The sequence below is a fragment of the Mus pahari genome, chromosome 1, assembly GCF_900095145.1.
Source record: "Mus pahari chromosome 1, PAHARI_EIJ_v1.1, whole genome shotgun sequence".
Classification (NCBI taxonomy): Eukaryota; Metazoa; Chordata; class Mammalia; order Rodentia; family Muridae; genus Mus; species Mus pahari.
In genome coordinates, this window is record NC_034590.1 from 106,145,227 (window position 1) to 106,158,908 (window position 13,682).

Here is a 13,682-nt window from a genome sequence, read left to right on the forward strand (position 1 = left end):
TCTCAATAGCACCTGTGCTTTGGGCTCACAGCACACACATGTGCTATCCAGAGTTGCATCCTTTCAAAATCCACAATCATCAGAAACTCCCTGGCAAGTCTGGCACCCAAGTTGGTGTGCACCAAGGAGAGCTAGGAGACCGTGAGAAAGGGACAAGAGTAGATGCTGAGCAGGCCTGAGATGCCCTGGCTCATCTTGATCATTTAGATGGTATGAGCAAGTCTGACCAAGAAGACTGATTTATGCACTGTGGACCTCCAGGCTGTCTGCACACCTGCAAGGCTATGGATTAGAGGCAAGACGTTGTTATAATTACCTGAAAAGTTCAGAAAGTGATGCCAACCAAGGTGACAGTAGAGACTTATCCTTAAAGACTGATGGTCTGTGGCATCACTCTCACTGGCATTAACCCCTCAGAACAGAAGTAAAGGAGCTGATACAGTGCCTATATGCATGCATGGATCCAATACCACCTCAAAAGCCAGACATCATGAAGATGAAATAGGACATGTTGGTTGTACTCAGAAGAGAGATCTTTATGGCAGGATCCATAGAAACTAACACAGAGAGCAACATAGATGGTGTGCTTTAGAAATTCACCCATGGCAGATCTGAATCCTTACAGGGATTACAGAGATATAGATATATATTGTGTTCATTGTATATGGATATGTGAACTATAAGCCAAGTTAGGTCATGTCTTGACCTGAGACAGCAGGCACTCTCACTGTATAGGGTCTCTCTTCTGCAGAGGCAGGAGCTCAGGCCTGTTGGAGTCCTATATATGGATAATGTCGGTCAAGTCACACAAGGTCACCCTGTTTGGTGATCACTGAACACAATGAACCTATGTAAACTGGTGTGTTCCAAAGTCCTGTGGAATCACCAGGCTGGGCTTTGGTATGCCATTCATGGAAGACTAATGTAACAAGTTATAACTTCTTACTGTTGCCTGTAACTTCTGAGCAGGCTGCAACAAGTCCCAGGGATCAGAGGCCTTTACATGGCCCCAGCCTAATGTGTTATTCTAAAAATGAGCATGATCATAGAGGTCCTAAGCCACTAGTGTCCAGAGCTGAACCCAAAAGCATGTGACTCTCTAACTCATATTTCAATTGAATTTTCCTTTTGTTTTAAAGCTAATATATTAGTGAGATCACAGTCAATTTTGTTGATCAATGAAGTAACTCTAACTACACTGGAGGTACATGCTACAACCCTACACCAATAATTCATAATCATATAGTTTATAGAACAAGAGATGGAGAGATGACTCAGTGACTAAGGGAGTTGACTGTTTTTGCAGAGGACCCAAGTTCAGTTCTCAGAATTCACATCATGGCTTATGACTGTAACACCAGGTCTAGGAGATCCAATACTCTTGTCTGGCCTCCAGAGACACATACACACAAAAATAATAAGATAAATTCCTTTTTATTTGAAAGGAGATAATCCACAGTTCAAGATGTACCTTATCATAGACTAGTTGGGTAACCGGCCCACCAGGGTGGTTTTGGATAACCTACATTTCAAGATTTACCTTATCATAGACTAGTTGGATGACTAGCCTACCAGGGTGGTTTTGTGTCTGTGTGAAGATACTGGTGAGGCCGATGTCTCTGATCAATGTCTCAACAATGATTACATCTAAGGCATCTTCTTGAGCTTGCCAAATGGACCCCGTGTAGCCAGAGCTGCTGAGTTACAGGCCCAGTGGATTCTCTTCCCTCAGTTCCTTACTATCTTTCCAAGTAATTAAATACTAGGCCTGTTGGTGCACACAGACCATGGAGGAACTCTTCCCAAGAGCTTGCTCTAAGGAAGAGGGCTGGCTGGTAGGAGAGGAAGCTGTATTTGGAGCCACACTGCTTTGCTTTTTCTAGGAAAGCAGTGACTAAGGAAAGATTGCAGAACTGGTCAGCATCACAGTGTGGCCTCTATCCCCTCACTGAAAACCAACTCAGTAGCAGTGATCCTCCTGAAGGAGCTACTCACTGGACCTACTGTGTGCTCAGAGTATTCACCTTAATGTCAGAGGTACAAGGAAGCTGAGATACACACCTCGGCCTCAGACTGACTGTCCATCAAGGAGCAGGCAAAGATACTACTTGCCTCCTAGACAAATGCAGCCAACAGAGTCTGAGAGGAGGGATAAGTGAAGTCTGAGCTCTGGCAGGAAGCCAACAGACAGCTGCACAGAGGAGACAGGCTCTGGGAGAGCTAGGCAAGAAAGTTCTACGCTGTAGGTAGTTCTAATTGGTTATTACTTTAAGCAAATTTATTGCTGTCTTCTAATGTGAGTCACTGCAGGGGCTTATAGACTGTCCCTCCTTCCTGTCCTGTCTCTGCTTCATGATCTGTGAGATCTGAGAAAGCAGTCTCACCCTCCCATTGGCATACAGAATCTTCAGTCCCAAGGAAGGTTCTTGAATTAGGATACCTCCTCCCATGATCATCCCATGACACAGAGCCTGCTCCACCATGTGAAGAGCCAGTGTCTACTTGATGCTGCTCAAGGTGCTAAGCACCTGAAGCAGAGAGCAAGAAACCATTTCTCCTGAAACAGTTTTTGTGTATTAGTGGGACAACCTTGTGGTTTGCTCCAGATACTCCTCTTCTTTTGATGAAACCTACTGAGTCCTCTGGGCACCTGGGTTTCCTCCTCTAGAGCAAATCCTCATGTGTAAATACACACCACAGAGCACAAACACCTTGAGCTCAGTCACCTGTGAGGCTGAGATGGGATCGTAACAAGTGTGCTGTCTTAGTTAGGGTTTTACTGCTGTGAGCAGACACCATGACCAAGGCAACTCTTATAAGGACAACATTTAATTGGGAATGTCTTACAGGTTCAGAGGTTCAGACCATTATCATCAAAGTGGGAGTATGGCAGCATTCAGGCAGACATGGTGCAGGCAGAGCTGAGAGTTCTACATCTTCATCTGAAGGCTGCTAGCAGAACCCTGGCTTCCCGGCAGCTAGGTTGAGGGTATTTAAGCCCATCCCCACTGTGACATATGCACTCTGACAAGACCACACCTCTTAGTGGTGCCACTCCCTAGGCTGAGCATATACAAACCATCACATGCACCGACTCAGCTTTAGAACTCACAGACTGCACCCTGAGTTCATCTCAAAAACCTGTGTCATGAAACTTCAGGTCTGTGTCTTGAGAAGCTATCTGTCATCCCCCTTTCTCCTCCTAGCTAGTAAAGCCTGCTCATTCCTGGTGACCTTGCTGTTCATGTTGTCTTGGCTCTGGTGTGACTGATGTACCATAAATCTTCTGAACTGAGAAAGCACATGATCACTTCTGCATGCTCTCTGTCTTTTGGCTGAGCCCTGCTCAGTCTCAGACCAGAACAGAGTCTCTAAAATCACAGCCAGGGGCACACTTGAGACCTTACCCAGTTAACAGAGCCCATGCTCTGTGCCTTTGTATGTTCAGACACCTTTACTTAGTAGATGTTTCCTTCAGCAATCCTGCCAGCATTTTTTGGATATCTGCTTAAAGCTGGGTCATCTCTGTTGTTGGTGATCCACTAATACTTTTAGATGCAAACTCATGGGCAGCTCCAAAAGATGAGTTGTTTTTCAACTACAATAAAATCCATGAATACCCTTCATTTTAATTTTCTGTTGGACAGTTCTTAGCCTCCCCCAACTCCCTTCATCTTTTCACTCCATACTTGCAAATAAAAAGCAACAAACACCACTGGGGAGGGACTGGACTGAAAGCCTTTGTTCCTCTCTAAATATTTCTAAATATCCAGATTATTAGAGTGGGCTACATATCTGAAAGATTTGAACAGTGGACACTCTGAGACTCCAAGTAGGTTAACTTCCCACTAGGGTCTGGATAAATACTTTTAAAATCTTCAGCCCATCTAATGCTTGCAATAACTATACTGATCTCGGTTGTAGTATGTGAGGAGCCACTGTGTACATAAACAAGCCTGCCTATGTCCAAACACAGCTTTGTTTATAAAGGCAGGTGGAGGGCCAGGCTTAGTACATCATCCTAAACTTACATCTAAGAATGGCTAAGCAGAGAGGCCTTGAAAACCTGTTAAACCACAAGGAAAAGTCCTTCAGGAACAGGTCTTACCCCTCCACTCCCACCCGTGCACCCTAGGTCACCTGTTCAGTGGGAGGAGAGCTCATTATGTGCCATGATGTCATGAGTTCCATTCCTTTGTTGGCAACCTTTCCCTTCTTCCTATCTGTAATATGGAACATGGTTTCTTTCCTTTCTTCTTTTAAGGATCTCTGTCTCTATGCGACCCTGAACACAAGACTCTCATCTCCTGCTTTTCCCTGAAGAGCTGCTAGTTGTTATAATTTGATGTTTTTCAGAATTTCATCCACGCATCGTGCTCATTTTCTCACCGCCATCTTCCCATCTTGTCCCTCTCCTCTCCCAGTCAACCCTCTCTTCACTGGGTTGAGTTATGGTCACATATAAATGTGGGGTATTCACTAGAGCACAGGTGAATTACCAGTGGCTACACCACTGAAGAAGATGGCGTCCTCTCTCTCTCAGCAACTGACCCCCTCTTCAATCCCTGATGGGACATTGAAGGATCCAGTCTTTTGAAGGATCTAGTCTTAGGCAGATGTCGCTGTGGGATAATGATTGCAATGACCATGTCCTACATAGGAGAAACTCATATCTCTCTTCCCTGCCCTCTGGGTCTTATAACCTTACCACCCCTTGTCCATGATGCGCTACTTTCCTAGCTGATTGAACTGGCTCAGAGAAAACACGGTGAGGCCTGAACTCACTCTCCTCATGTTTACAGCTGATGTGTGAATTTTATACTCACTTCCTTGTTGGACCCATGAAAAGAATCTGCCTCTGAGATGTCTGTGTATGCCATGGATGGGAAGGAAGCACCTTGACTGTGCTATACACATTTGATTTTCAGATGCCTTAATTCTATTGTCTTAGGATTATTTGATCGGTGACAAGGAGGGTTAGAACACTTGATGCGATGAGGTACTTCCTCTGCCCTAGTAGAGGGCATCTTCTAAGGGGTTAATTCTACACACCTCGATTCTTATGAAAGCTTTTGGTATCCAAGTCTCTCACATTTGGTGCAAATGTAAAGGCTGCACACATCTACTTGTGTTAGTTACTTTTTTCTTTGATGTGACCTGACAAGAAGCAACTTAGGGAAATAGTTACTTTGGCTCACAGTTTGGGGCAGCATAATCCATCATGGAGGAAAGACAGTCCAGCCACATCAAACCAGAATCCATGCTTTTTAAAATTAGCCTGTTCCCTGATTTTCCAGAACAAGCATCACCCTAATCAGGTCACTCTACTCTTCTTCTTAAGCATTGGAAGCATCCTGGAAGTTTCACATTGCACCCTCATTTACAGTTGGACTTGGAGTGCATCCCTTAAGATGATGGACTGTAAATCCCCCAAGAACCTCAGTCAGCATAGCAGAAACAGTCTCTGAGGTCATGCCCCGGCACCCTATGCCATCTCTTTCCAGGCTCACCATCTTTCTTCTTTCACATCCTCCTACACCACGCAGAAATCAGGTATTGTCTTTACCTGGTGGAAAGGGGCATCCTTCCAGGTCCTCTCTTAACTCCTCTGACATGAATAGGGATTCTTTTTATAGGAAAGGAGTCATACATACTACATACAGTGGCTTATAAATTTGATTTCTGAAAAGTTTAATAAATTAGGAATGAACTGTTGCTGCTTTCGGTAAAAGAGATGTAGCCGGGAATCATCGTAGCAAGTAAACCACACCAGCCCCAGAAACCCAAATATCACATATTTTCTCTTACTTGTAAATCCCAGATTTTGTATAGATACATGGAAGTTCAAGCAGGAGATGGAGGGAGAACGGATGGGCGGGGCTGAATATACCAAACTATGTGATGTATTTGAGTGGAAAAAAATCTTTATTGAAACCTATAACTATATACTATATAGGCCAATTTTTTATTTATTTAAAAAGGAGGGCAATACAGAATAGCAAAATGTGGTTATCCTTCGAATTCAAGGTTGGTTCAAAAGAAATCCAAAGGGGGAAAAAAAACACAAGTCAGTCAAACTACAGGAATCTCTTCACAAAATTCAGTATTTTTATGAATAAAAATGCTCAGCATAAGTGGCAAGAGATGCTCGGCCTGAAAACCACACCTGTGGAGAGCTGCAGTTCACACCTTCTCGGCCTTGTTATCAGTAAAGAGCTACAGATGTTCTTCCTGCAGCTTCCATCCCAGTGTGTACCAGAGATCCACCCAGGACGATAAGATAAAGAAAAATAACTCAAAGCATTCAGCTTAACAGAAGTAAAAAGAAAGAAAGAAAGAAAGAAAGAAAGAAAGAAAGAAAGAAAGAAAGAAAGAAAGAAAGAAAGAAAGAAAGAAAGAAAATTTGTCTTTGTCCAGAAACTGGAAGGCCATCTGTGGGCTCTGCCCAAAGCTCTTGAATTTAGTACATGAATTTAGCACAGTTTCAGCATCCAAAGTTCTTAAGATAACAGAGAAACTGGTGAGTCAGCTCAGGGGGTTGCAACACTTGTTGTACAAGCGTTAAGTACCCATGTTTGGATCCCAGCACCACGTAAAAGCCAGACATGGTAGTATTCACCTATAACTACAGTCCTGGGGGTGGAGACAGTGAGTGCAGGCGGTCTGGTCTCCTCAGTCAGCCAGGCTGGCCACAATGGCAAGCTCCAGGTTCAGTGTGCAATCCCTCTTAAAAAGTAAGATAACAAGCAATAGAGGGGACGACTCAAAGTAGACCACATATACACAGAGAGGCAAGCACACCCCTACACATAAACATGCACACACACATACATGCACATACACATGCATGCATACAAAGACACAAATATACACACAATCAATTATATTTCTACTTACCACCTATTAGCAATCAGGTTTTAAAATTAAAATCATTGGGGCTGGAGAAATGGCTCAGCAGTTAAGAGCACTGACTGCTCTTTCAGAAGACCCAGGTTCAAATTCCAGCTCATACTTGTCTCTAACTCTAAGATCAGGCAACCTCACAGAGACATAACACATGCAAAGAACACACCAATGCACACAAATACATTTTTAGAAAATTAAAATCATTAGTGTTGTTTACAGCAGCATTGATATGGAATAGTTAGGAGTGAATCCGAAAAAGAAGTATAGAATCTGAAGCGTGAACACCAAAAAGCATTGCTGAGAGAAACTAAGGGAAAACTAAATAAACAGAGACAGGATACATCCATAACACGAGAGATATGCTGTTCTCAGGGATCTATAGTCTCCAAGTGAATCTACACAGTCAATGCAGACCCAAGCAAATACGGCACAGCCTACTGTAGTGACATGAAAATGCTCTTTAAAATTATGTAAATGAAAAGGACCTAGAATGTCCAGAGTAACTTGGTACTCAGCAAAGCTGGAGAACTAGGGATAAATTAAAGAATTAGTAAACACTGCAGTCCTCATGGTCATGTGGCATCAGCTGATGGATTGACAAGTGAAGTTGTATAACAGACCCACTCATGCACAGAAAAGCAACTTAGCACACATTTACAAGATGACCAGTGGAGAAAGGACACTTTTAGGAGTCCCTATGCATTCATGCAAAGAACCCTTTTCCAAACTGAGACCAAACGAAGAAATTAGCTCAAACTGGAGAAAAGGCCTAATGTGAAAATTAAAATTCTAGAAGAAAACATAACAGGAAAGGGAAAAGACTTCTACCATGCAAAGACTTCTCAGATGTTGTCCTGGGAAGATGAATCAGGACAAGACAGACAGGTGAATGTGCTTGCTTGTACATGCCTGTAACCCTGGCATTTGGTAAGTTCCAAAGGTTAATCTTATCAACTTGATGGATTGTAGCCTCCATAGAATCAAGCCTCTGGACATACCTGGGAGGGATTTTTCTGATCACTTTAATGCAAGTGGGACGATTAACTCTAATGCAGGCAGAGCCGTCCCAGGTGCTGGAGTCTCAGAATGAATAAAAGGGAGAAAGCAAGCATTCATCTCTCTCTGCTTCCTGACTGCAGATCAATGACCTGCTGCCCCGAGCTCTTAACACCATGCCTTCCCCACAGGATGTGCTGTGCCCTTCAACTGTGAACCAAACAATCCCTTCCTTCCCTCCTTCCCTCCTTCCTTCCCTCTGTCTTTCCTTCGTTCCTTCGTTCCTTCCTTCCTTTCTTCCCTTATTTCCTTCCTTCTTTCCCTTCTTGCCTTCCTCCCTCCCTCTCTTCCTTCCTTCCTTTCTTCCTTCCTTCCTTCCTTTCTTCCTTCCTTCCTTCCTTCCTTCCTTCCTTCCTTCCTTCCTTCCTTCCTTCCTTCCTTCCTTCCTTCCTTCCTCCCTCCCTCCCTCCCTCCCTCCCTCCCTCCCTTCCTCCCTTCCTTCCTTCTTTCCTTCCTTTCTTAGGCTGCTCTTGTCAGGTATATTATTCCAACAACAGAAAAAGTACTCAATAAAGGGGAAACTGGAGGCAGGAGGGGATGTGAATCTAAGGCCAGGCTGGGGAACGTGGTGAGGCTGTGTCTCACAAAATGAACTGGTGCTGCTGGTAAACAGACTTGATAACGATGCTGTTTCATGGATACAAAGACAAGTCAAGGTCTTGGTAAAACATTTTCAAAGTACCTACATGATACAGAACCTTACCCAGATGTCTATATAATGCATCAAGGACTCTCCGATTTAAATTAGGAGGCTGGGTGATACAGGCCTATAACCCTAGAACTCAGGAGACTGGGAAAGAAAGATCCCAAATTCAAGTCCACTCTTGGCTGTGCAGAGAGACCCTGTATCAATAACAACAAAACTCAATCAGGAAACAAACATGTGAAAAAAAATCAAGTTTTAAAACTAAAGAGGGATTTGAATTTATGCTTCGTCAAGATTTGAAGTTATGCTTCATCAAAGATACCCTTGAGAAATATGAACATGAAACAATGGTCCACATGAGAATTTATTTTCAAACTGCAAGTTAAGCCACACAACCCCATGCTGGGCCTGTGCCTTAGCCATCTAACTCACTGGCCATACAATTGTGGGGCCTGGATTTTATATCCCCAGCACCTACATCCATTCCAGTTGATCATGGCAGCTACCTCCACCAGTACTGGAGGAGATAAGATGAGATCCTCAAAGCAAGCAGCTATAGAAATCAGCTATATTAATGAGATCAGGGCACAACTGAGAGACCTGCTTCAATCCATAAGGTGAGGAGGGATCAAAGACACCCTATATCATCCCCTGGCCTCCACAGGAGCACACACACACACACACACACACACACACACACATACACTTAAATATTTAACAGGGGGTTTAACTGACATCTAAGCCAGTCCATTCTTAAATGGTGTCACTCAGGGGACAGCAGATGCTGGTAAGGATGTGGAGAAAGAGGAACACTCCTCCATTCCTGGTGGGATTGCAAGCTGGTACAATCACTCTGGAAATCAGTCTGGCAGTTCCTCAGAAAACTGGACATAGTTCTACCAGAAGATCCAGCTATTACCACTCCTGGACATATACCCAGAAGATGCTCCAACTGGTAATAAGGACACATGCTCAACTATATTCATAGCAGCCTTATTTATAATAGCAAGAAGCTGGAAAGAACCCAGATGTCCCTCAACAGAGGAATGGATACAGAAAATGTGGTACATTTACACAATGGAGTACTACTCAGGTATTAAAAACAATGAATTTATGAAATTCTTAGACAAATGGATGGATTTGGAGGATATCATCCTAAGTGAGGTAACCCAATCACAAAATAACACACATGAGATACACTCACTGATAAGTGGATATTAGCCCAGAAGCTCAGAATACCCAAGATACAATTTGCAAAACACATGAAACTCAAGGAGAAGGAAGGCCAACGTGTGGATACTTCATTCCTCCTTAGAACGGCGAACTAAATACCTATGGAAGGACTTACAGAGACAAAGTTCAGAGCAGAGACTGAAGGAATAACCATCTAGAAACTGCCCCACCTGGGATCCATCCCATAAACAACCACCAAACCCAGACACTACTGCAGATGCCAACAAGAGCTTGCTGACAAGAGCCTGATATAGCTGTCTCCTGAGAGGCTCTGCCAGTGCCTGACTAATACAGAAGTGGATACTCACAGTCATCCATTAGACGGAGCACAGAGTCCCCAATGAAGGAGCTGGAGAAAGTACTCAAGGAGCTGAAGGGGTTTGCAGCCCCCTAGGAGGAACAACAATATTAACTAACCAGTAACCCCAGAGCTCCCTGGGATTAAATCACCAATCAAAGAAAACACATGGAGGGATTCGTGACTCTAGCTGCATATGTAGCAGAGGATGGCCTAGTCGGTCATCAATGGGAGGAGAGACCCTTGGTCCTGTGAAGGTTCTATGCCCCAGTATAAGGGAATGCCTGGGCCAGGAAATGTGAGTTGGTGGATTGGGGAGCAGGAGGAGGGGGAGATGATAGGGGATTTTTGGAGGGGAAACTAGAAAAGGGGATAACATTTGAAATGTAAATAAAGAAAATATCTAATTAAAAAAACTGAAAAAAATACAGAGCTTTAAGGAGAAGCAAAAAAAGAAAAAAAAAAAAAGCCCCCGTAGGTTCATAGAGAATGGAGGTATGGCCTTGTTAGAGTAGGCGTGGCCTTGTTGGAGGAAGTGTGTCACAGAGGCTGAGCTTTGAGGTCTCAGATGCTCAAGCCAGGCCCAGTTTTTGTTGCTGTCCGATCCAGATATAAAGTTCTCAACTCCTCCAACACCATGTCTGCCTGTGTGCTGCCATACTTCCCACCATGACGACAGTGGACTCATCCTCTGAACTATAAGCCAGCCTCCAACTAAATGTTTCTCTTTAGAAGTGTTGCCATGGTCGTCATGCCTCTTCATAGCAATAGAAACTCTAAGACAAATCGATTCTAGAAGTAGGCACCTATTCACATAATATTTCCCAGAAGCTTATTTCTAATTGTAAAAATGTGAAACAACCCCAAATTTCAACTGTAAGTGAACGAGTGGGCAAACTGCAGTACACACCTGATAGAATAGTACTCACAGTTGCCAAGCATAAACTGTCTGTTTGAACACTAGGGTGAACTATGGCTGTACACCCAACAAGAATGGACATCAAGAACTGTGCTGCAAAAGAAGTCAACAACATACCAGCATGATAGTATCTGGCTATGTGAAACTGCAATGACCTGACATAGCAGCTAAAAGCAGACTGTTGATAGCTTGACAGTGGGTGGCCATCCCCAGAAAGAAGAAAGAAAGAAGAAAAACGCAGAAGGATGTAAGGACTCTCCATTATTTCTGAGGAGCCGGCGAATAAGAACTGACACAACTTCATACCACTAGTATGGTAGCCATGTCTTGATTAAAAATGCTAAACACTATGAGGAACCAGAGAAGGACTGGGTGTTTAAGGAGTATTAACTACCACTGTAGCTGTTCCCCAACAGCTGTTTCTTCTCATGGGATTAAACCACCTTGTCTGCTTACCTACTGATTTCAATTCCTCGCGAATACTCTTGTTAAGGTGCTAGTTTGATTTGAGATAGAACCTCTCTCTATTTCTTAGGGTGGTCTATAACTCACTATGAAACCCAGGTTAGCCTCAGACTCAGAACAATTCTTTTGCTTGAGCCTCCTGCCTGCTAGGATTTTAGGCATGAACTACAATTGTTTTTCACAGTCCAGTCACCATCCTCCTCCTGGTCCACCCTATGACCACTCTCCATCTCACTCCCACTACCCCACCTGCAAGAGGACCTCCACACTCCCAAACCCCACCCCACCAGGCCTCAAGTCTCTCAAGGGTTAGGTGTAGCTTCTCTCACTGAGGCCAGACCAGGCAGTCCTCTGCTATATGTGTCAGGGGCCTCATATCAGCTAGTGTATACTGCCTGGTTGGTGGCTCCGTGTCCAAGAGGTCTCAGGGGTCCAGGTTAATTGAGACTGCTGATTCTCTCATGGAGTCACCCTCCTCCTCAGCTTCTTTCAGTCCTTTCCCAATTCAACCACGGGGACCCCCAGATTCTGTCCACTGGTTGGGTGTAAGTATCTACATCTGACTTTTTCAGCTATCTGTTGGACCTCTCAGAGGGCAGCCATGCCAGGCTCTTGTCCATAAGCACACCACAGCATCAGTAACATTGTCAGGCCCCAGTTGAATGCCAATTTCCATCAGTCTCCTCTCTATCTCTGTCCCTGCCATTCTTTTAGACAGAAACAACTCTTAGTCAGAGCTTTTGACTGTGGAATGGCAACCCCATTCCTCCACTTGATGCCCTGTCCTTCCACTGGAGATGGACTCCGTAAGTTCCCTCTCCCTACTGTTGGGCATTTCATCTAAGGTCCCTCCCTTTGAATCCAGAGTATCTCCCACCTCCCAGGTCTCTGGTACATTCTAGAGGGTTCCCCTACCTCTTATCTCCAAAGGTTGCCTGCTTCCATTCTTTCTACTGGCCCTCAGGGCTTCACTCCTGTTTCTGCACCCCAATACCTGATCATGTTCCCCTTTTCCCCTCCTTGTCCCCTCTCCCACCCAAGTACCTCCCTCCCTCTGCCCCCACCCCGGGGATTGCTTCCTCCAGGTGGGATTGAGGCATCCTTATTGGGCCCTTCAGCTTGTTAATCTTCTTGAGTTCTGTGGATTGTATCCTGAGTATTCTGTACTTTTTGGCTAATATCCACTTATTAGTGAGTACATACCATGCATGTCCTTTGGCAACTGAGTTACCTCACTCAGGATGATATCTCCTAACTCCATCCATTTGCCTGCAAAACTCATGATGTCCTCATTCTTAATACCTGAGTAGTATTCCATTGTATAAATGAATCACATTTTCTGTATCCGTTCTTCCGATGTGGATTGTTTCCAGTTTCTGGCTATCACAAATAAGGCCACTATGAACAAACTGGCAACCTGCAGATTGGGAAAAAATCTTCACTAACCCCACATCCAATAGAAGGCTAATAACCAAAATATATAAAGAACTCAAAAGCCTAACCTCCAAAACACCAAACAACCCAATCAAAAAATGGGGTCTAGAACTAAACAGAGAATTCACAACAGAGGAATCGCGAATGCCCAAGAAGCAATAAAGAAATGTTCAAAGTCCTTAGTCATCAGGGAAATGCAAATCAAAATGACCCTGAGATTCCACCTTACACCAATCTGAATGGCTGAGATAAAAACTCAGGTGACAGCACATGTTGGTGAGGATGTGGAGAAAGAGGAACACTCTTCCATTGCTGGTGGGATTGCAAACTGGTACTACCTCTCTGGAAATCAATCTGGAAGTTTCTCAGGAATTTAGAAATAGATCTACCTGAAGACCTAACTATACCACTCTTGGGCATATACCTAAAAGATGCCCCACCATGCCACAGGGGTACGTGTGTTCCGCTATGTCTATAGGAGTACTTTTTAAATGAAGGAAAACAATAAATAATTATAAACATTTCCTTCTGCCTTTGCTTTGGCATTCAACTTTATCTTGGTGTCACAGCTATGCATTGTTACCCTGTGGGTACCCCCAGGGCATTTTGATCTTTTGTGTTATGCTTTACAAAGGATGGAGTTGATTTTAATATTCCATCTTTACTTCTAGCCCTACTGAAGAATGAGATTTATACCAGCATAACTCTTTCCTCACTGAGATGCT